The sequence below is a fragment of the Staurois parvus genome, unplaced genomic scaffold (assembly GCF_062004578.1).
Source record: "Staurois parvus isolate SC_StPar_1 unplaced genomic scaffold, SC_StPar_1.0 ptg001741l, whole genome shotgun sequence".
NCBI classification, from domain to species: Eukaryota; Metazoa; Chordata; class Amphibia; order Anura; family Ranidae; genus Staurois; species Staurois parvus.
In genome coordinates, this window is record NW_028319537.1 from 94,852 (window position 1) to 119,717 (window position 24,866).

Here is a 24,866-nt window from a genome sequence, read left to right on the forward strand (position 1 = left end):
TATTGGATTTAGGTCAGGCGAGCGTGGGGGCCATTCAAAGGTATAGATGTCTTGATCCTCCAGGAACTGCCTGCATACTCTCCCCACATGAGGCGGGATTGTCGTGCACCAGGAGGAACCCAGGACCCACTGCACCAGCGCAGGGTCTGACAATGGGTCCAAGGATTTCATCCCGATACCTAATGGCAGTCAGGGTGCCATTGTCTAGCCTGTAGAGGTCTGTGCGTCCCTCCATGGACATGCCCCCCCAGACCATCACTGACCCACCACCAAAACGGTCATGCTGAACCATGTTACAGGCAGCAGAACGTTCTCAAGACTCTCACGTCTTTCACAGATGACAGCAGGTTCTCCCTGAGCACATGTGACAAGCACAGGGCGCCAGTGGTGGACCTGCCAATTCTGGTGTACAATGGCAAATGCCAATCCAGCTCTATGTGCCAGGCAGTGAGCACAGGGCCCACTAGAGGATGTCGGGCCCTCAGGCCACCCTCATGAAGTCTGTTTCTGATTGGTCAGAGACATTCACACCAGTGGCCTGCTGGAGGTCATTTTGTAGGGCTCTGGCAGGGCTCATCCTGTTCCTCCTTACACAAAGGAGCAGATACTGGTCCTGCTGATTAAGGACCTTCTAGGGCCCTGTCCAACTCTCCTAGAGGAACTGCCTGTCTCCTGGAATCTCCTCCATGCTCTTGAGACTGTGCTGGGAGATACAGCAAACCTTCTGGCAATAGTATGTATTGATGTGCCGTCCTGGAGGAACTGGTCTGCCTGTGCAACCTCTGTAGGCTCCAGATATGGCCTCATGCTACCAGTAGTGACACTGACCCTAAGCAAATGCTAAACTAATGAGAAACAAAAGATGAGTAGAGAAAAAAATGCCAGCGGCCTCCACCTGTAAAACCATTCCTGTTTTGGGGGTCGTCTCATTGTTGCCCATCTAGTGCACCTGTTAATCAGTTTCAGCAACTTTAGTGTTAATGAAATTAACAACCCCCTTTGCTAATTACCTGACCGGATCAAAATCCCAGGAGTTTCATTGACATTCATTGATGCTGGACTCGGAATAAAAAGTCCTCCTTTCAGTTTTTTGAGCAGTGTATATGTAAATTGACCACACTATACTACAACTACTACTCTTAACCGCTTCTGTGTGTGTAGATGCATGTGATTTTGCATCTCTGGGTAGGGGGCGCACGTTCGCCTACCCACACTGCCATTTGCGGCCTCTGCTGGCAATCACTGGGTCGTGGCTCGCTGGCACCTGGTGATAGCCCAGCATCTCTGATGGGGGCGAGACCTGTGTATAAGCAACACAGATCTCTCCCCTGTCGGCTCCTGAACACTGCTTTGTATGGCTCCCCTGTGTAAAAAAATAAATAAAAAATTATTTGATTGCCCCAGATGTTAACCCCTTCCTGCCCAGTGCCATTAGTACAGTGTCGGTGCTTTTTATTAGCACTGATCACTGTATTGGTGTCACTGGGGATCAGGGTGGATTTGATTTAAATCACTAGTCGGGCTGGATTTAAATCCTAGTTTTCTACATAAAGACTAATTCTTGATGGTATAACTGTAATATGCAAGTAGATGAAGATTTTTAGAATAACAACTTTTCATATTAGTTTTTTTACCCCCAGTTTAATAGGTTACCGTATTTGCCGGCGTATAAGACGACTTTTTGACCCTTGAAAATCTTCTCAAAAGTCGGGGGTCGTCTTATACGCCGGTACACATGTTAGGGGGGCTGCGGCATTAAGTACAGGGGTTTGCAGGGGCTGACGTCTCTTACCTGGATCCAGTCCCACGACGATCCGGTCCAGGAAGCGCGGCGTCTCCTTCAGTTCGGCCACTGGATGTTTGTGCGGCTGCGCGGCTCCGCCTCCTCACCGGTGATTGGCCGCCAGAACTGTAGCTCAGGAAAGGCACACAGGCGGCCAATCACCGGCGAGGGGGCGGAGCCGAGCGTCCCCGCGAAAATTGAGTGCCGGAGCAGCAGGTAAGTGCTCTGTGTAGAGGTGCTGCTGCAACCACATATGCTGGCTGCAGCAGCACCATACGAGAACAGGGTCAGCAAGTCTCAGTGGGAGGAATAGTGCCCCATCATTGGTGTCACTGATACCAATGATGGGGCACTATTCCTCCCACTGACACCAACGATGGGGCACTATTCCTCCCACTGACACCAACGATGGGGCACTATTCCCCTCCCCACTGACACCAATGATGGGGCACTATTCCTCCCCCCACTGACACCAATGATGGGGCACTATTCCTGCCACTGATACCAATGATGGGGCACTATTCCTGCCACTGATACCAATGATGGGGCACCTATTCCCCCCACTGATACCAATGATGGGGCACCATTCCTGCCACTGATGCCAATGATGGGGCACCATTCCTGCCACTGATGCCAATGATGGGGCACCATTCCTGCCACTGATACCAATGATGGGGCACCATTCCTGCCACTGATACCAATGATGGGGCACTATTCCTCCCACTGACATCAATGATGGGGCACTATTCCTCCCACTGACATCAATGATGGGGCACTATTCCTCCCACTGGTGTGCATTGGAAGAGGGGTAGTCTTATACGGCGAGTATAGCCCAAACACTACATTTTAGCAGGAAAAGTAGGGGGGTCGTCTTATACGCCGGCAAATACGGTAATCATTCATATTTGGACAACTTTTCTGTTGTACTTAGGAAGGAGAAAAATAATCATTACCTTAATAATAACAATTTAAATAGATTTATTCATCTGAAACAATAACATTCCAGCATATGTGATTTGCTTAAACAAACATCCATCCATAACTAATTTGGCTAAACAAAATATATATATTTTAAGAAACTTAGACTGTCAGCCCCTCCCTCCTCACACTGTCAGCCCCTCCCTCCTCACACTGTCAGCCCCTCCCTCCTCACACTGTCAGCCCCTCCCTCCTCACACTGTCAGCCCCTCCCTCCTCGTGCAGATCTATTCCACTCCAAACTATCAGAAAAATATTGTTTCTATTCTATTCACTGAACTTCTTGAAACTTCGCACTGAAGGGGTTGATTCTGTATTCATAGGTTTGTAGAAGTTAGGATGAAGGTCTTTTTCTGAACTCTGTTCATGTTATAACATTTTTGCTGTGAAGAAGAGGCATGTGATCTCCGCTGAGTCAGTTTTGAGAACTGCAAAAGTAAACCGAACATCTGTGATAATATCTTGTAGGCAGAGAAACTGCCCAATAATCTTACAAAAACCTCTGGAAGAGCATGACATTGTGAATGGATTCATGGAATTTATTTACCAAAAAAATTAAACATATACAGCCTTATTCTACATAATTAAAGAACTAATCTTTATTTCATGATGGAATAACCTTTGGATGGTAATATATTTTCCTCAAAAGCATTTTATTTAAAATCCGATTTAAATCAAAAAAATCTGATTTAAATAGAAAAAAATTCAAAAAATTTTTTTTTTTTTTAAATCATTGATTTTTATCCACCCTGCTGGGGATGTCAGTGACAGTCACTCCCCCCCCCCCATGTCAGAATGATGCCACAGTCTTGCTATGAGTCGCTGATTGCCACCATTACTAGTAAAATAAAAAAAATCCCAGTATCTATACCGCCAGTGTGTAAATGCTATAACTTTCACGTACCGTATATACTCGAGTATAAGCCGACCCGAATATAAGCCGAGGTACCTAATTTTACCACAAAAAACTGGGAAAAACTATTGACTCAAGTATAAGCCGAGGGTGGGAACACCAGTGGAAGGAATAGTGCCCCATCATTGGTATCAGTGGGAGGAATAGTGCTCCATCATTGGTATCAGTGGGAGGAATAGTGCCCCATCATTGGTATCAGTGGGAGGAATAGTGCCCCATCATTGGTATCAGTGGGAGGAATAGTGCCCCATCATTGGTATCAGTGGGAGGAATAGTGCCCCATCATTGGTATCAGTGGGAGGAATAGTGCCCCATCATTGGTATCAGTGGGAGGAATAGTGTCCCATCATTGGTATCAGTGGGAGGAATATTGCCCCATCATTGGTATCAGTGGGAGGAATAGTGCCCCATCATTGGTATCAGTGGGAGGAATAGTGCCCCATCATTGGTATCAGTGGGAGGAATAGTGCCCCATCATTGGTATCAGTGGGAGGAATAGTGCCCCATCATTGGTATCAGTGGGAGGAATAGTGCCCCATCATTGGTGTCAGTGGGAGGAATAGTGCCCCATCATTGGTATCAGTGGGAGGAATAGTGCCCCATCATTGGTATCAGTGGGAGGAATAGTGCCCCATCATTGGTATCAGTGGGAGGAATATTGCCCCATCATTGGTATCAGTGGGAGGAATAGTGCCCCATCATTGGTATCAGTGGTAGGAATAGTGCCCCATCATTGGTATCAGTGGGAGGAATAGTGCCCCATCATTGGTATCAGTGGGAGGAATAGTGCCCCATCATTGGTATCAGTGGGAGGAATATTGCCCCATCATTGGTATCAGTGGTAGGAATAGTGCCCCATCATTGGTGTCAGTGGGTAGAATAGTGCCCCATCATTGGTATCAGTGGGAGGAATAGTGCCCCATCATTGGTGTCAGTGGGAGGAATAGTGCTCCATCATTGGTGTCAGTGGGAGGAATAGTGCCACATCATTGGTGTCAGTGGGAGGAATAGTGCCCCATCATTGGTATCAGTGGGAGGAATAGTGTCCCATCATTGGTGTCAGTGGGTAGAATAGTGCCCCATCATTGGTGTCAGTGGGAGGAATAGTGCTCCTTCATTGGTGTCAGTGGGAGGAATAGTGCCCCATCATTGGTATCAGTGGGAGGAATAGTGCCCCATCATTGGTATCAGTGGGAGGAATATTGCCCCAACATTGGTATCAGTGGTAGGAATAGTGCCCCATCATTGGTGTCAGTGGGTAGAATAGTGCCCCATCATTGGTATCAGTGGGAGGAATAGTGCCCCATCATTGGTGTCAGTGGGAGGAATAGTGCTCCATCATTGGTGTCAGTGGGAGGAATAGTGCCCCATCATTGGTATCAGTGGGAGGAATAGTGCCCCATCATTGGTGTCAGTGGGAGGAATAGTGCCCCATCATTGGTATCAGTGGGAGGAATAGTGTCCCATCATTGGTGTCAGTGGGTAGAATAGTGCCCCATCATTGGTGTCAGTGGGAGGAATAGTGCTCCTTCATTGGTGTCAGTGGGAGGAATACTGCCCCATCATTGGTATCAGTGGGAGGAATGGTGCCCCATCTTTGGTATCAGTGGCAGGAATAGTGCCCCATCATTGGTATCAGTGGGAGGAATAGTGCCCCATCATTGGTGTCAGTGGGAGGAATAGTGCCCCATCATTGGTATCAGTGGCAGGAATAGTGCCCCATCATTGGTATCAGTGGCAGGAATAGTGCCCCATCATTGGTATCAGTGGGAGGAATAGTGTCCCATCATTGGTGTCAGTGGGAGGAATAGTGTCCCAACATTGGTGTCAGTGGGAGGAATAGTGTCCCATCGTTGGTGTCAGTGGGAGGAATAGTGTCCCATCGTTGGTGTCAGTGGGAGGAATAGTATCCCATCGTTGGTGTCAGTGGGGGGGGGTGGAGGAATAGTGCCCCATCGTTGGTGTCAGTGGGGGGGGGGGGAATAGTATCCCATGATTGGTGTCAGTGGGGGGTGGAATAGTGCTCCATGATTGGTGTCAGTGGGGGGGGGGGAGGAATAGTGCCCAATCGTTGGTGTCAGTGGGGGGGAGGAAAAGTGCCCCATCGTTGGTGTCAGTGGGAGGAATAATACCCCATCATTGGTATCAGTGACACCAATGATGGGGCACTATTCCTCCCACTGACACTTGCTGACCCCTGTTCCAGTATGGTGCTGCTGCAGCCAGCATATGTGGTTGCAGCAGCACCTAAGCACGGCACACTTACCTGCATCTCCTTCACTTGATTTTCGCAGGGCCGCTCAGCTCCGCATCCTCGCCGGTGATTGGCCGCCTGTGTGCCTTTCCTGAGCTACAGTTCTGGCGGCCAATCACCGGTGAGAAGGCGGAGCCGAGCAGCCGCGCGAACATCCAGTGGACGAACCGAATGAAGGAGCAGCCGCGCTTCCTGGACCGGATCGTCGTGGGACCGGAGCCAGGTAAGAGACAGCAGCCCCCTGCCCACCCCTGTACTTACCGTAGTTTCCCTTCTGTTGGAAGGGGGGGGGGAGCCATCTGCAGACGTTGACTCGAGTATAAGCCGAGGGGGCCGTTTTTCAGCACAAAAAATGTGCTGAAAAACTCGGCTTATACTCGAGTATATACGGTAAACCAATTAATTTACACGTATTGAGATATTTTTTTTAGCAAAGACACAGAGCAGAGTACATTTTGGCCGAAATTTATGACTAAACTTTTTTTTTTTTACTGGATGTGTTTTTACCAAAAAAGTCAAAAGTATTCTTTTCTTTTTGTTCATAGTGCGACAACAACAAAAAATTACAGACGCTCAAACAGCACCGAAAGAAAGCTCTATTTTTGTGAGGGGAAAAAAGGACGTAAATTTCATTTGCTGCAGCGTTGCATGACCGCGCAATTGTCAGTTAAAGTGACGCAGCGCTGTATTGCAAAGCAATGGCCTGGTCAGGAAGGGGGATAAATCCTCCGGAGGGTGAGGGGTTAAATGATGGCTTCATCTTCATACATCACATTTCGGTCTTCTGGATGTCGTAGCCGATCCTCGGCCTCGCTGCACAATAACAAGTTGTTTCCTCGTCTGCAATCCTCAAAGCACTCTAAGTATGTCATTGTTGTGCAGAAAAACTTCCGAGTGTTTTTATGTTTCAGGAAGTCCCCATCCATTGTTTCGGCGCGGCCTCCATGGGTTGTGGTTGGCAGTAGAGGTGACGGAGCTCAGAGCCGCACACAGCTGTGTTGGGTCTTTATGAGCTTCTGACACTCCATGGCACCCTCTGCAGAGGCAGGGCCTCCAGAAACACCATCTAACCTCACATTCATCAGGGCTCGATGTGCACGGGGCGTTTGGAACACTCTTCTGAACGATGGAAACTGACTGCTGGAAAACATAGGTTAAAAAGCGTCAGTTTAGCCGCGTTTATGCGCGTTTGCATTCTAGAAGCGTTTTTAAAAAAGAGAACCTCAGGAGACCTTCCCAAATGCCCAGAATTGAAAAATAGTGGATTTACTAAAATACCGCATGAGTAATATTAGCAAGTCATGCGGTATTTTAGTAGTGAAAAGCATGCATCATGTTTCAGCTGTCAGTGGGATTCAGCTGAATGTAAAATAAAGAATTGCCAGCAATTACAAAATATTAAAAAACGGCATGGGGTCCCCCCCCCACCTCCATTCATACTAAGCCGTCAGGTCTGGTACGGTGTCACGGTTCAATGCACACGCCCACAGTGACTAGCTAACTGAGGCGCACACGTGCGGCTGTGACTTGGGGTAAGAGGGAATAAAAGGGACTTAACTTTGAATATATCTACGTATATAAGACCAGCCGTGATATACTTTCACAGCCCGCACTACCTCTTGGCCACCACCGGAGGGAGACTCCACTCCAATCCAGCCGGTCGACCACACACTGGCAGATACAAATCTTACTTACAATCTGGTGCACTAATTAGAGTTGAGGAGCAACCTAGCAATCACACACCCTTCTAGGATCCCTCCAACTATCCTACAAGCCAGAACCCCGGTGTTAGTCACTCTTCCACTGTCCACACACCCCCACACCAGGCACACCACAAACGGTAGCTTGTCACCACCCAACAGTTTATCCGCAGAACGGTCTGTTGGGACACCCCACACACACACACAGATCTCCGTCTGGCAGATCTATTACCTTTACAATCTGCACGGAACCTGGGGACACCTCCGAACCCATGCAACTGGGTCTGGCTTGGTCCACATTATCGGCCGAAGAACGCCAGAGAAGACTATCACAGAACCTCTGTCTGTACTGCGGAGAAGCTGGCCACCAGGTGCGCTCCTGTCCTGCAAAAAAGTGTAAGTCCACTTCTAGTTTTTTTCCTTTATCTGCAGAAAGGGGTGATCAGTCAAGTTATCTGGCAATACCTGTGTCTTTACAACTCCCCGGAAGAACCTTGACGGTGACAGCTATCATAGATTCGGGGGCATGTAGCTCCTTTATCGATTTCACGTTTGCTCACCAGCAAGGGATCCCTCTCCAGACCAAGGAAAGGGGGCTGAACATCTTCCTGGCGGATGGGTCTAGCTTAAAATCGGGAGTGGTGGGTCAGGAGACACCCCCTATTTTCACCTCGATGGCTGATGTAAGGGACCACCAGGCGGTACCACTAGCACTCCACTGGCCAGGCGTCCCCAGCGCACGGTATCTAAGCCCCAGGGTACATGTTCACCAGAGCCCCTAATGGTGGGGATGGACTTGAAGTACCCCGAGACCAGGTCGTGGCTACTGAGCACGCCTGTCAGTGGTAGCGGTATTCGCCAGGGGCTCCCGCAGGGAAGAGCCTGATGTGAGGAGGTCGGGTGATCCCGTCGGGATGGATGGATGGATGGCTGAGCAAGTGCGGGGTCAAACGGGTCGGGTCGGTAACAGTGGGGACGGAGCAGTACAAGGCAGCGGGCAGAGAGTAGTCGGGTCACACGCCAGGTCAGCAACGGAAGGTCAGATCCAAACGGGGGCATTCAGGAGAGAGGTCAGGCAAAGCAAGGGTCTGGGCAGGAGAAGGCAACAAGGTCAGGTACAATCCGGGTCAATAACTTACTTAGAACAGGTTCGCAGATACAGGATACAAGGAAAGACCAGAAGGCACTGAATGACAGCTCAGGGCCGTTTAAATATCCCGCCCTGCGCTGCCATTGGTGCCACGCGCGTGCCCGCGGTCCCTACTGCGCATGCGCGAACTCCCTCGCCGCGGACGACCAGGTCTCAGTGCCCGCATTCTGACACGGGGCAGTGCACTGCGCCTGCGCTGAGCCCGTCGCAGCGGGGATTCCTGACATTGCCCCCCCCCTACGGGCAACCTCCGGGTGCCCACCCGATCTCTCCACCACGGGTGATCACGAAGGAACCTCCGGACAAGTCGGGGTGCATGGACATTATGGGCTGGTTCCCATGAATTATCCTCAGGGCCATAGCCCTTCCATTTAATAAAAAATTGGGTCTGACCCCCCCTCCTTCGGCACTTCAGGATTGTTTCCACCTCAAATTCTTCTTCTCCTTCGACCGTTATGGCCTCCGGAGGTCGAGATTCTCGTTCTGGGAAGGCATCGGGGATTACTGGTTTCAGCAAGGACACATGGAAGACCGGGTGTATCTTGAGTGTGTCGGGGAGGACAAGTTCGTATGCCACCTCATTGACCGCCCGCTTTATGCAAAAGGGGCCTATGAACTTTGGTCCTAATTTCTTTGATGGACATAGCATTTTCAAGTTCGTTGTTGCCAACCACACTTTATCCCCGGGCTGCAGCACCAGGTCCCCTCTTCGTCTTTTGTTAAACGCCTTCTTGTAGTCCTCCTGGGCCCGAGCAATAGCCTCCTGTAGCATCTTATTGTTGGAGGAGAAGAAAGCTAGCGTGTCCTGTGTCGCCGGAACTGGGCATTCAGGGACCAAGTCAGGGAGAAAGACAGGGTGAAATCCGTAGTTTGAAAAAAACGGTGATTGCCCTGTTGCGGAATGGTTGGCGTTGTTGTACGCGAACTCCGCCAGGGGTAGGAGTGGTAGCCAATTATCCTGTAGGAAGGATGTGTAGCAACGCAGGTACTGTTCTAGGGTCTGGTTGGTCCTCTCGGTCTGTCCATTGGTCTGGGGGTGGAACGCAGAGGAGAGGGATAATTTGATATCCAAGGCCTTACACAGTGCCCTCCAAAATTTAGACGTGAATTGGACCCCTCAATCCGAGACGATGTCCTCCGGGATTCCATGTAGTCTTACAACTTCCTGGATAAAAATTTGCGCAGTCTCGGCTGCTGACAGAGCCTTCTTTAACGGTAAAAAGTGAGCCATTTTCGATAACCGATCAATGACTACGAGGATCGCGGTGTGGTCTTGAGACGGGGGGAGCTCGACTATAAAGTCCATTGCGATCCTTTGCCAAGGTCGCTCGGGGATCGGCAAGGGCCGCAGCAGCCCCCAGGCCTTGTTCCTCGATGGCTTGTTCTTCTGACAGATGGTGCAAGATTTTACGTAGAGCCTGCAATCCTTGGCCATGTTTGGCCACCAAAAGGAACGTTGGAGAAGTTCCAGGGTCTTCGCTGGGCCAAAGTGTCCCGCCATTGGATGGTCATGACACTGCCCCAAGACAAGGGTTCGGACCTCTTCGGGTACCATGATCAATCCTTCCTTCCAGAGGAGTCCCCCCTTGTTTTGGAGGGGTACCCCAGCTGGGGTCACTGTGGTCGTGGATGCATCCATTAGTTTGGACCGAAGGTCAGTTTGGAGAGCCAAGAAATTCCCTGAGGACAGAATAGTATCAGGTACTGGTTCTTCTTTGGAGTCTTCGAACATGCGTGATAGCGCATCGGGTTTTGTATTTTTGGACCCAGGCCTGTAAGTGATATGGAATATGAATCTGGAGAAAAACAGTGCCCATCTTGCCTGCCGCGGACGTAACCGTTTGGCAGTCCTCAGGTACTCGAGATTTTTATGATCAGTGAAGATCAAGATGGGGTGTGAGGCCCCTTCCAGCAAGTACCTCCATTCTTCCAGTGCAGTTTTGATGGCTAACAACTCCCGATCACCAATATCGTAGTTCTTCTCGGCTGGGGTGAGCTTCCTTGAGAAAAACGCTATGGGGTGGAGTAATTCTTTGGTGCCTTTTCTCTGGGACAGGATGGAACCCACCGCATTCTCAGATGCGTCTACCTCCAGTACGTAGGGCAGGGAAGCGTCTGGATGGCCCAAAATGGGTGCCGTGGTAAATAGTTTTTTCAAGGCCTCAAAGGCTTCCTGAGCCTCCGGCGTCCATCTGAAGCGGGTTCCAAGTTTGGTTAGCTGAGTTATGGGGGAGACCAGACCCGAGAAGTTCCTAACGAATTTCCGATAGAAATTCGCAAAGCCTATAAAGCGCTGGATGCCCTTTTTGTCTGTGGGCACAGGCCAATCCAATATTGCAGAGACCTTCTGAGGGTCCATTGCGATTCCCGTGGTGGAGATAATCAACCCCAGAAACGCAATGCTGGACTGCTCGAAACTGCACTTATCTGCTTTGGCGTATAACCCATGCTGGCGCAATCGACCCAATACCTTTGTCACGTGTATTCTGTGATCCTCCAGAGAGGATGAGAAGATCAGTATATCGTCTAGGTAAACTATTACAAAAACGTCAAGGTAATCCCGGAAAATGTCGTTTACAAAATGTTGGAATGTGGCTGGGGCATTGCACAGTCCAAATGGCATTACCAGATATTCGAAATGCCCAAACCGGGTACGAAATGCTGTCTTCCACTCATCCCCTTCCCTTATGCGAACCAAGTTGTAGGCCCCCCTGAGATCTAGTTTAGTAAATATTGCCGCAGCCTTCAGGCTCTGAAATAATTCGGGTACCAATGGCAGTGGGTAACGATTTTTAATCGTGACTCTGTTCAGTTCACGATAGTCAATGCAGGGTCGCAGAGATTTGTCTTTTTTCTCTACAAAGAAGATCCCCGTCCTGGCTGGTGAAGTAGAGGCACGGATGAACCCCTTCTGGAGACTGTCCTCTATGTATTCCTTCAGGGCCCCCAATTCTAGCTCAGACAGGGGAAAAATCCGTCTAAAAGGGATCTCGGAGCCGGGCAACAGATCAATTGGACAGTCATACGGGCAGTGGGGGGGCAAGGTGTCTGCCCCCCGCTTACTGAATACATCTAAGAATTTGTGGTATGCTGCGGGAATAACCTGTTTCAGGTCGGAGTCTCCCTCGGAGCACAGGAGGACCTGGGGGGCTGCAGAGCCCGCAGTGTGACAGTGTTCCTGACAATACGGGGACGGAAACAAGATAGACCCGGTTTCCCAGTCAATTTTGGGGTTATGGGCCCGCAACCAAGGGAGTCCCAAAATGACTGGAAAAAGAGGTGACGCAATGGCATCTAGGCGGAGGAATTCCTGATGCTGGTTAGCAATGGTAGTGGCGATAGGGGGAGTTCCTGGTTAACTACTCCTGACTTTATCTGGGAGCCATCTGCCAGAAATATGTTAAAGCCCCGTTTTCTGGGCTGGAGGGGAATCCCCTGCTGATGAGCAAAATCTAAATCCAGGAAACAACTGCATGCCCCTGAATCAACTATGGCCGTCACCTCCACGGTCCTTTCTGGAAGCTGAAAGGAGAGGGGCACCACTAAGTATTGGGACGGACTGACCTTGCCAATAGCCAGAGAAGAAAAAGAGGTGCACTTACTCATTTTCTGAGGGCAGGATCGTACCATATGATCGGCTTCACCGCAGTAGAAGCAGAGGTTCAGAGAGCGTCTCCGCTGGCGTTCTTCTGGCGATAATTTAGGCCGAGCCAGGCCTAGTTGCATTGGTTCCTGCGCATCTCCTGGAAGTGGGTTCTGGATCTTTGTTCTGGTTTGTTGGCTGGGGCCTGGAATTGGACCCCATGCATTTCCGTGACCCTGACCGGACCTCTCCAACCTGCGTTCCCGCAGTCTACGGTCTATTTGAATCGTCAGGGCTATTAGGTCTTCTAGTGACTCGGGAACCCCCACTCGGGCCAGCTCATCCTTCAAGATCTCTGACAGACCCATACGGAACTGGTGTCGCAACGCGAACTCGTTCCAGCGTGTGTCCCCCATCCAACACCTAAATTCAGAGGCGTATTCTTCTGCCGCCCGGCGGCCCTGTCGAAGCGTGGATAACGTTGCTTCAGCAGAGGCTGCCCGCTGTGGATCATCATAAAGGATGGCCATAGCTTCAAAAAAAAACGCTGACCGTTCCCAGGTGAGGGTCATGGTTTGCCCTTAACTGATGGGCCCAATCTTGGGGTTCACCCTGCAATAGTGAAATTAAAAATCCCACTTTCACTGATTCCGTTAGGAAGGTGCGGGGTTGCAATTCAAAAAACAGGGGGCAGGAATCCCGAAAAGACCTGAAGCGTGTTCGGTCCCCGTGAAAACGCTCAGGTAGTGGTACTCGGGGTTCAACCCTCGGTAGAGGAGCAGAGGCCCCTGAAACTGGCCCCAGAGCTTCTTCCACCGGGGGAGCGGAAACAGGGGCCTGTGGAGCAGGGCCAGATGCAGAACGGGTGCGTGCATTTGTCCTGCAAGGTTGCCACAGCCTGTGTCAGGGCTGATAGGTGCCTGCAAATATCTCCCAGCGGGGCTGACCCTCCTCCAGGCTCAGTCATGGCCTTCTGGTACTGTAAGGGACCACCAGGCGGTACCACTAGCACTCCACTGGCCAGGCGTCCCCAGCGCACGGTATCTAAGCCCCATGGTACGTGTTCACCAGAGCCCCTGATGGTGGGGATGGACTTGAAGTACCCCGAGACCAGGTCGTGGCTACCGAGCACGCCTGTCAGTGGTAGCGGTATTCGCCAGGGGCTCCCGCAGGGAAGAGCCTGATGTGAGGAGGTCGGGTGATCCCGTCGGGATGGATGGATGGATGGCTGAGCAAGTGCGGGCAGAGAGTAGTCGGGTCACATGCCAGGTCAGCAACGGAAGGTCAGATCCAAACGGGGGCATTCAGGAGAGAGGTCAGGCAAAGCAAGGGTCTGGGCAGGAGAAGGCAACAAGGTCAGGTACAATCCGGGTCAATAACTTACTTAGAACAGGTTCGCAGATACAGGATACAAGGAAAGACCAGAAGGCACTGAATGACAGCTCAGGGCCGTTTAAATATCCCGCCCTGCGCTGCCATTGGTGCCACGCGCGCGCCCGCGGTCCCTACTGCGCATGCGCGAACTCCCTCGCCGCGGACGGCCAGGTCTCAGTGCCCGCATTCTGACACGGGGCAGTGCACTGCGCCTGCGCCGAGCCCGTCGCAGCGGGGATTCCTGACAGCTGATCACCATCAGGAATTCCTCCGTCTGGACGCCATCGCGTCCCCCCTTTTCCCGGTCATTTTGGGGCTTCCTTGGCTGCGAGCCCATAATCCCCAGATTGATTGGGAGAAGGGAACCGTTCAGTTTCGGTCCACATATTGTCTGAAACGTTGCCACGTCTCAGGGCCCGTGGCCCCCCAATTACTCCTATGCATGGATGGGGATACAGATCTGTCCTAGGTTATTCCCCCGGCCTACCACGACTTTCTGGACGTGTTTAGTAAGCGAGGGGCAGACACACTTCCCCCACACCGATCTTATGACTGTCCCATAGACCTCCTACCCGGATCTGAAATTTAGTTCGGCCGTATTTTCCCTTTATCGGAGCTCGAGTCAGGAGTTCTGAGGGAATATATAGACGAAAATCTTCGGAAGGGGTTTATTCGCCCTTCCACGTTCTTAGCCGGTGCCGGGCTATTCTTTGTAGAGAAAAAGGACAAGACACTGCGGCCCTGTATAGACTACCGCGACCTGAATAGGATCACGGTGAAAAACCGCTACCCGTTACCCCTGGTTCCCGAGCTCCTCCAGAGGTTAAGGTCCGCTATGGTTTTTACTAAGCTAGACTTACGGGGGGCCTACAATCTAGTTTGTATCAGGGAAGGTGATGAATGGAAGACGGCCTTCCGTACGCGATACGGACACTTTGAGTACCTGGTCATGCCGTTCGGGCTCTGTAACGCTCCGGCCACCTTCCAACATTTTATAAACGACGTGTTTCGTGATTTCCTTGATATCTTCATGGTTGTCTACCTGGACGACATCTTAATCTTCTCGCCCTCACTGGAGGCTCATCGAAATCACGTGATGCGGGTGTTGGAACGTTTGCGCCAACACAGGCTATACGCCAAAGCAGACAAATGCTGTTTTGAACAGCATAAGATCACGTTCCTGGGATTGGTTCTCTCCCCCGCGGGGGTCGCGATGGACCCCCAGAAAGTCAAGGCAATCCTGGATTGGCCGATACCCACCGATAAGAAGGGCGTGCAGCGTTTTATCGGTTTTGCGAACTTTTATCGAAAGTTTATCAAGAACTTCTCCGGTCTGGTCTCCCCAATCACGCAACTGACTAAACAGGGGATCCGCTTTAAGTGGTCTACCGAAGCACAAACTGCTTTTGAAGTTCTCAAGAAACTTTTTACCTCTGCTCCGATTCTCAGTCACCCCGATTCTTCTCTCCCATACGTGTTGGAAGTAGACGCCTCAGAAAACGCAGTGGGAGCGGTCCTGCCCCAAAGGAACGGCACCAAGGAGCTACTACATCCTGTAGCGTTCTTCTCCAGGAAATTGACACCTGCCGAGCGAAACTACGACATCGGAGATCGGGAGCTCCTGGCCATAAAGACCGCCCTGGAAGAATGGCGATACTTGCTGGAAGGAGCTACACACCCCATCCTGATATATACCGATCACAAAAACCTGGAATATTTGAGGACGGCCAGACGACTGAAGCCACGCCAGGCGAGATGGGCACTTTTCTTTTCCCGGTTTACCTTCCACATCACTTATCAACCTGGCTCTAAGAACACAAAGCCGGACACGCTGTCCCGCATGTTTGAGGACCCCGACGATACACCAAGACCTGACACGATCCTACCATCCAGAAACTTCCTCGTCCTACAGACGGAACTCCGCTCCAAACTTCTTGAGGCTTCCGTGGGACTACCAGCGCCGCCTGGGACGCCTCTCCTGAACCGCGAAGGGTTATTATTGTTATTGTGGAAGGAGGGTCGGATCGTAGTACCCGAAGGAGTCCAAACCGTGGTCCTGGGCCACTGCCACGACCATCCGATGGCGGGCCATTTCGGAGTTACGAAGACTCTGGAACTTCTGCAGCGCTCATTCTGGTGGCCAAACATGGTCAAGGACTGCGAGCGCTACGTTCAGACCTGTCCTACCTGCCAGAGGAATAAACCCTCCAGAAGCAAGGCCTGAGGATTGTTGCGCCCGTTGCTAATTCCAAAGAGGGCCTGGCAAATGATAGCCATGGACTTCATTGTCGAACTCCCACCATCTCAAGGCCACATTGCCATATTTGTGATTGTCGATCGCTTCTCTAAGATGGCCCATTTCGTACCCCTGGAAAAGACACCATCAGCGCCGGAAACTGCACGAATGTTTATCAAGGAAATAGTAAGACTACATGGAGTTCCCGAGGATATAGTATCAGATCGGGGAGCCCAGTTCACTTCAAGGTTTTGGAAGGCCTTGTGCGAAGCATTGGGAATCAAGTTGTCACTCTCGTCCGCTTACCATCCCCAGACCAATGGGCAAACAGAGAGGACCAACCAAGTATTAGAGCAATACCTCTGATGCTACACGTCCTACCTACAGGACGACTGGCTGACGCTGTTACCGTCAGCGGAGTTTGCCTACAACAACTCGAACCACTCCGCTACGGGGCAATCCCCGTTCTTTACCAATTACGGTTACCATCCAACATTTCTTCCCGATCTCATGCCAGAAAGCTCAGTACCTGCATCTCAAGACATCCTAAATTTCCTTTCGACCAATGACAAAACGGTTCAAGAGGCCATCACGAAAGCCCAGGAGGACAGCAAGAAGGCATTTGACAGGAGGAGAAGGGGGGAACTGACGCTTCAACCTGGAGATCGGGTTTGGCTGGCTACTGCCAACTTGAAAATGCAGTGTCCATCAAGGAAATTGGGACCGAAATTTGTTGGCCCGTTCCAAGTCAAGCGGGTCATCAACGAGGTGGCTTACGAACTCGAGCTGCCGGAGACTTTCAGGATTCACCCGGTGTTTCATGTGTCTCTTCTGAAACCGGCCGCACCGGACCCCTTCCTGGATCGGGAATCCAGACCCCCTGAGGCAGTCACCATAGGTGAACAAGAAGAGTACGAGGTAGAAACGATTCTCAGTTGCCGTAGGAGGGGAGGCCAGATGCAGTTTTTGATAAAATGGAAAGGTTATGGTCCTGAGGAGAACTCATGGGAACCCATCCAGAATGTTCATCCGGGAGTTCTTTCGTAGCCACCCGCAGTGGAGAGATCAGTGGGGCTCCCGGAGGGTGCCCTTGGGGGGGGGGGCAATGTCAGGGTCCGCCGTGGCTCCATCCCCAGTGCATGCGCAATAGCGGCGGCTCACGCCGGGACACAGGCACCAGATCCCGGTGGGCCGCGGCTGACAGGAGGCCGCGCATGCGCAGTAGGAGCCGCGGGCGGCCAATGACAGCCCGGGGGCGTGTCCTGGGCGACCAATGACAGTGACAGCGCGATATTTAAAGATTCCCTGCACTGTCACAAATCGCCGCAAGGTCTGACCTGTTACCTGTGTTCCCTGTGCCCTGTGATTGTGACCCGGATTGTTTGACCTTCTGCCTGCTCCTGCCCTGACCCGAATTATCTGACTACGCTGCCTTCTCCTGTGATTGACCCGGATTGCCCCTGACTACGCTGCCTTCTCCTGTCCCGATCCCCGGCTTGTTTGACCATTCCGCGGACTGACTCCGGTAACTGACCCTGCGTGTGACCTGACCACTCTCTGCCTGCCGTCTCAGTACCTCGCCATTTCCCACGGTGACAACCGCCGGTTTATCCTGCCGGCCTCCTCACATCTGGCTCTATTCTGTCCTACTCTCATCCCCGGAGGCTCCCTCTGCCACTGGTGGTATTGCTCGGAGGTCATGACCTGGTCCTGGTTCTGCTCCAAGCCCATCCCCACCATCAGGGGCCCTGGTGAAAACGCAGACCGGGACTTAGACTCCACGCTCCGGGTGATTCCGCCTAGTGGGCTGCCAGAGGTACAACCTGGCGGATCCGTAACAGTATCTATGACTGAATAATTCTCTAATAACAAGTAATAAAACTACATTTACATATTGCTACAGGTCACATTTCAGCTACTGAAATCTGTACATTTATGTCACATATGGATTTTGAGGGGAAGCCCCACGCCAAAATTTAAAAAAAAGGTGTAGGGTTCCCCCCAAAATCCTTACCAGACTCTTATCTGAGCATGTAGTCCGGCAGCTCAGGAAAGGGAGAGCAAGCAACCCCCCTCCTTGACCAAACCAGGCCACATGCACTCAACATGGGGGGGGGGGTGCTTTGGGGTAGGGTGAGTTCCCCCCCCCAAGCACCTTGTCCCCATGTTGATTGGGACAAGGGCCTCTTCCCCACAACCCTGGGCTGTGGTAGTGGGGGTCTGCGGGCGAGGGGCTTATCGGATTCTGCAAGCCCCTTTAGCAAGGGGGCCCACAGATCCTGCCCCCCCCCCACATGAATAAGTATGGGGTACATGGCACCACTACCCATTCGCAAAGAAAAAAGCCGTAGAGTGAAAAAAGACAGGAGACATTCTATGAAAATTCCTTTTAATATAAGAATGTCCCCAGAAGTGGATCCAACGTCAATCACGATGCCCGCTGCCGCCACTCCGGGAAAAAAAAAAAAAGGCTCCACTTCCGACACTGGCCCCCGGCCGTCTGCTCAGAAGCTGGTTTGACAGTTCTTAAATATGTAAGGGGTGGGGACACCTGGTGACATCACCCTTACATATTTAAGAACAGAGGCAGAGGGCCAGAGGCTAGCGTTGGAAGTGGAGCCTTTTTTTTGTTCTTCAGAGCAGCAGCGGGCATCATGATTAACGTTGGATCTACTTCGGGGGACATTCTTATATTAAAGGACTTGTCAAAGAACGTCTTCTATCTTTTTTCACGCTACATTTTTTTTTTTTTGTGAATGGGTAGTGGTACCATGTACCCCATACTCGTACCCCATCACGTGGGTGGAACCTGGGATCTAGATATAGATTCCTATAAGCCCCCTGCCCGCAGACCCCCACAACCACAGCCCAGGGTTGTGGGGAAGAGGCCCTTGTCCCCATCAACATGGGGACAAGGTGCCTGAGGGCATGTGGCCTGGTATGGTTCAGGCGCTCGCCCCCCCCCCCCCTTTCCTGACCTGCTGGGCTGCATGTTCGGATAAGGGTCTAGTATGGATTTTGGGGGGGACCACACGCCTTTTTTTTTTAATTTTGGCGTGGGGCTTCCCCTCAAAATCCATACCAGACCCAAAGGGCTTGGTATGGATGGGGAGGGGAGGCCCCACGCCATTTTTTTTTTTTTTTTGCTGGCAATTCTTGCATTCAGCTGTCAGTGGGGAACCCCGCTGACAGCTGAAACATGATGAATGCTTTTCACTACTAAAATACCAAATGACTTGATAAAACCACTCCTGCGGTATTTTAGTCGCCTTTTTTAGTGGAATCAAATGGGTTTGATGCAGTAAGATATCGCTTAGTGACTTGTGCCATGGATATGGACCAGTCAAAACTGCTTCTAAACATGATTACCCGTGTTTACACGTGTTTGGCGTTTGAAATGCCGGTAAAATCTACTCCTGAACACAATTTTGCTGCGTTCAAAAAAAAACAACTGTAAACCTAACTGCCTGTAAAGGCCGATGTGTACACAGACACATAGGAGAACATTGGGGAGAGTTCAGGGGCTGCTGAAAAAAAACGCAGAAAAGCTCCTAAAGGTCAGTTTATCAGCTGCAGTGTACATGAGCCCTTAGTCTGTAATGTACACAGAAGTCATGTGACTGAACGCTGGAACGGGATTGGCTCTCACAATGGCGGCTGAGACTTGTTAGACGCTGGAAACACTCGAAACTTAGAAGGCGTCAGTGGCAGCTTAGGAAAAATCAGGTGACTTCCCGGCTGTTGAGTCATTCTGCTGCTGCTGCGCATTCGGCCAGAGGTGGCGACAGAGAGCAGCGGACGTGACATTGGATACATTGTAATCGCAGGACGGCGTGCGCTTCCTGAGCGGCGTTGTCGTGTTTATGTCACACAGAGACTCCGGGCAACACATACACACACGTGATCGGCTGGGAAGGGTATACATGACAAAGGATAGTCCATCCAGGCCTGAGATATACACAGCTCCATCTGTTTTACCTGTCATACTTCTGTCCATCCAGGCCTGAGATTTACACAGCTCTGTTTTACCTGTCATACGTCTGTCCATCCAGTCCTGAGATTTACACAGTTGTTTTACCTGTCACAATTCTGTCCATCCAGGCCTGAGATTTACACAGCTCTGTTTTACCTGTCATACTTCTGTCCATCCAGGCCTGAGATTTACACAGCTCTGTTTTACCTGTCATACTTCTGTCCATCCAGGCCTGAGATTTACACAGCTCTGTTTTACCTGTCATACTTCTGTCCATCCAGGCCTGAGATTTACACAGCTCCGTCTGTTTTACCTGTCATACGTCTGTCCATCCAGTCCTGAGATTTACACAGCTGTTTTACCTGTCACAATTCTGTCCATCCAGGCCTGAGATTTACACAGCTCTGTTTTACCTGTCATACTTCTGTCCATCCAGTCCTGAGATTTACACAGCTCTGTCTGTTTTATCTGTCATACTTCTGTCCATCCAGTCCTGAGATTTACACAGCTCTGTCTGTTTTATCTGTCATACTTCTGTCCATCCAGTCCTGAGATTTACACAGCTCTGTCTCTTTTACCTGTCACAATTCTGTCCATCCAGGCCTGAGATTTACACAGCTCTGTCTGTTTTACCTGTCATACTTCTGTCCACCCAATCCTGAGATTTACACAGCTCCACCATACTTCTGTCCATCCAGTCCTGAGATTTACACAGCTCTGTCTCTTTTACCTGTCACAATTCTGTCCATCCAGGCCTGAGATTTACACAGCTCTGTCTGTTTTACCTGTCATACTTCTGTCCACCCAATCCTGAGATTTACACAGCTCCACCATACTTCTGTCCATCCAGTCATGAGATTTACACAGCTCCGTCTGTTTTACCTGTCATACTTCTGTCCATCCAGGCCTGAGATTTACACAGCTCTGTATGTTTTACCTGTCATACTTCTATCCATCCAGTCCTGAGAGTTAAACAGCTCCACCATGCTTCTTTCCATCCAGTCCTGAGATTTACACAGCTCTGCCTCAAAGCATAGCCAGGCAGATGACACCACTTTGTCTATTACTGTTATATGTTGTAAAGTGTTTTCTGAAAGCAGAGGCCCTGGAGAATAAAATGGTGGGAGCTGCAATGTCACGTGATATTTGCACAATTGTTTATCAGTTGCATATCTTTAAGATCCACTAAACTGAGTTCATTGGCTCACAAACACAACACAATACAATACAACACAACATACAACACAACACACCACAACACCCATTTGTTTGGTAGAATATAATAGATGGCGGTTGCATCGAGTAAATAGATACCCAACATGTCAAGGTGTAAAATTGGGTGCGCCCGTGAAATGGTGAAAAACTGTGATACTCCAATTCCTCCATAGGTGGCGCTTTACAGCTCACCAGTTTATAGTTAAAAAGATACTAAAGGCTTTGATTTAAAAAAAAATGTTGTACTTCTAGTTCTGCACAGATCCTGCTCTTCTGGGGTCCCCTGCCATGCTCCTGGCTCCTCCCCCTGCTGAGTGCCCCCACAGCAAGCTATGGGGGCACTCGTGAGTGCTCGCTCCTGAGCCGTCCTTGTGTGTCTATAAGACCCAGGAGGACCCCACTGCTGACACAAAAATATGGTGGAAGACCCAGGAGGACCCCACTGCTGACACAGAAATATGGGAGGAAACCCAGGAGGACCCCACTGCTGACACAGAAATATGGTGGAAGACCCAGAGGACCCCACTGCTGACACAGAAATATGGTGGGAGACCAAGGAGGACCCCACCGCTGACAGAAATATGGGAGGAGACCCAGGAGGACCCCACTGCTGACACAGAAATATGGTGGGAGACCAAGGAGGACCCCACCGCTGACAGAAATATGGGAGGAGACCCAGGAGGACCCCACTGCTGACACAGAAATATGGGAGGAGACCCAGGAGGACCCCACTGCTGACACAGAAATATGGTGGGAGACCAAGGAGGACCCCACCGCTGACAGAAATATGGGAAGAGACCAAGGAGGACCCCACTGCTGACAGAAATATGGTGGGAGACCAAGGAGGACCCCACCGCTGACAGAAATATGGTGGGAGACCCAGGAGGACCCCACTGCTGACACAGAAATATGGTGGGAGACCAAGGAGGACCCCACTGCTGACACAGAAATATGGTGGGAGACCAAGGAGGACCCCACTGGTGACACAGAAATATGGTGGGAGACCAAGGAGGACCCCACCGCTGACAGAAATTTGGGAAGAGACCAAGGAGGACCCCACTGCTGACACAGAAATATAGTAGGAGACCCAGGAGGACCCCACAGCTGACAGAAATATGGTGGGAGACCCAGGAGGACCCCACTGCTTACACAGAAATATAGTAGGAGACCCAGAGGACCCCACTGCTGACACAGAAATATGGTGGGAGACCCAGGAGGACCCCAATGCTGATACAGAAATATGGGAGGAGACCCAGGAGGACCCCACTGCTGACACAGAAATATGGGAGGAGACCCAGGAGGACCCCACTGCTGACACAGAAATATGGTGGGAGACCCAGGAGGACCCCACTGCTGACACAGAAATATGGTGGGAGACCCAAGAGGACCCCACCGCTGACAGAAATATGGGAGGAGACCCAGGAGGACCCCACCGCTGACAGAAATATGGGAGGAGACCCAAGAGGACCCCACAGCTGACAGAAATATGGGAGGAGACCCAGGAGGACCCCACTGCTGACACAGAAATACGGTGGGAGACCCAGGAGGACCCCACTGCTGACACAGAAACATATTGGAAGCCAGATTGGAGTTTGCCAAAACTTACCTGAGGAAGCCAAAACCCTTTCAGCAGAATGTTCTGTGGACAGACGAAACAGAATTCCAGCTTTTTGGTAAATCCCATCATTCTAGTGTATTCAGAAAAAGCAAGGTCGGGGTTAAAGGTCAGTTTGTTTTTTTTTAATTGATATCAGTGTCAGTTAGACCCTGATTTACTATTGTGCCTGGGCGCATATCCGTTGGCGAACGTCTAATTTTTACGAGCGACCGTCTACTTTTACCCCGCTAAGAAATTTACTATTGAGCAGCGCTCATAAGTAGACACCCAATGGAATTTACTAACGAGACACAGACCAGGAATCAGACTCACAAAGCAGACTTGCTAAGAGGCAACTGTTCTTAAATAGGTAAGGGGCGGGGCCAGCCGGGGACATCATCAATGATGTTACATGGGTCTCTCCAGAGGCTAACTAGCTGGATGCAGGAGACAGTCTGACAGTTCTTATATAGGTAAGGGGCGGGGCCAGCCGGGGACAGCAAGCATGTGACATGGGGCAGGGTCACTCGGATTATGTCCCCGGCTGGCCCCGCCCCTAACCTATTTAAGAGCTGTCAGCGATACTTTTTTTCAGAAGGCTGGAAGCATCCGACGGGATCGGAACTTTTTTTTTTTTCTTTTTTCGGTTCGCGCTGCCGCCATGATTGACGTTGGATCTACTTCGGGGGACATTGTTTTAATAAAGGACTTGTCAAAGACCCTCTACTGTGTTTTTTTTACACCACACTTTGTTTTTTTGTGAATGAGTCGCGGGACCATGTACCACAGACTCATTCACGTGGGGGGGGGGCGGGATCTGGGGGCCCCCACCCGCAGACCCCCACAACCACCGGCCAGGGTTGTGGGGAAGAGGCCCTTGTCCCCATCGAACATCTGAATTGGCAACATAGCACAACATTTGTGTCGCATTTGAGATATCTGGCTAGTTACACTGACCTTGCCCAGGGACTTAGGATTGATTCACACCACAGAAATACAGGCAGGATTAGTGTTCAACAGCTCTGTGGATTAGTGGTTAGCATTGCTGTCTCACAACGCTAGTGTTGTTGGTTTGAATCCCAACCACAGCAATGAATTTGCATGATCTCCGTGTGACTACCCTAACATACATGTGCTGGTGGCAGCATCTTTGCTTTCTGTTTAAATGATCCCTAGAATGTGAATTAGAATGAGGCTTTGCCTGTTCAAACATCTTTAAAGTAGCACCTTATGTGAATGTCAAACTATGGGAGGAGATAAGGGCCTGGACTAATGATTGATTGGATAATGCTGGTTTGCACTCCACCTCCTTTTGGGAAAGTTTGTCAAACCATGAGAAAAGTGAGCGAAAGAAATGGATTAAAATAAATAAATAAAATAATGGCATGGAGTCCCCCCCCAAATCCATAACAGACCCTTATCTGAGCATGCAGATACCGCATGCCTTCAAAGATTTATTTCCTTTGTTGAATTGCCTGCTTGGTTCACACTAGATGTGATTTAAAATTGTGCTTTTTGTTGGCAATTTCACCGTGTTTTCTGTAGATTTACCAATGAGTTATTGCGTTTTCAATTGTGTTTTGCATTGTGATTTCTATTGTAGCCTATATGTGAAATCGCTGCAAAATGCTGAAAAAGTTAGACGAGAACTACTTTTGAAATTGTGCTGCAGCAAATCGCTTACGTTAAGACACATCCACATTCATTAGATCGGATATTAGGTACAATTTCAATTCCCAAATCGCACCTGAAATCGTGCACCCTGTATACGACTTGGCATGTGATTTGCATGGCATGCGACTTACAAATCGTATGCCAAGTCGCACCCTATTGTCTGCTATTAGAGCAGTCACATGGGTGCGTTTCCGACACTGATTTCTAAAGTAGTACATGTACTACTTTTGTGACGATTTGCATAGATATCTGTGTCAGATGTCTTGCAAATCGTAAGGAAATCAGCATCTTCACTGTACGTCGCACAATTTCTAAATCGGCTTTGATGTGACCGCGGTGTAAGGCCTTTTTATGTTTGATTTCCTGAGTGTTTTTCCAATTTATGGGAAATGCCGCATACTAGCAAAAGTGAATTGACATTTTCAGTATTGCATGC

The 24,866-nt window shown here is 50.3% G+C and overlaps 1 long non-coding RNA gene across 1 annotated transcript in view; it reads right to left on the minus strand.

Annotated features, from left to right (window-relative positions):
- Window positions 1-6,381: 6,381 nt before the first annotated feature.
- The window catches only part of LOC149434544 (uncharacterized), a 32,571-nt gene continuing 14,086 nt past the window's right edge, over window positions 6,382-24,866 (minus strand). The window contains exon 2 of the long non-coding RNA XR_016308656.1: window positions 6,382-7,068. This is a non-coding gene — a long non-coding RNA (uncharacterized LOC149434544). The remainder of the gene's footprint in view (window positions 7,069-24,866) is intronic.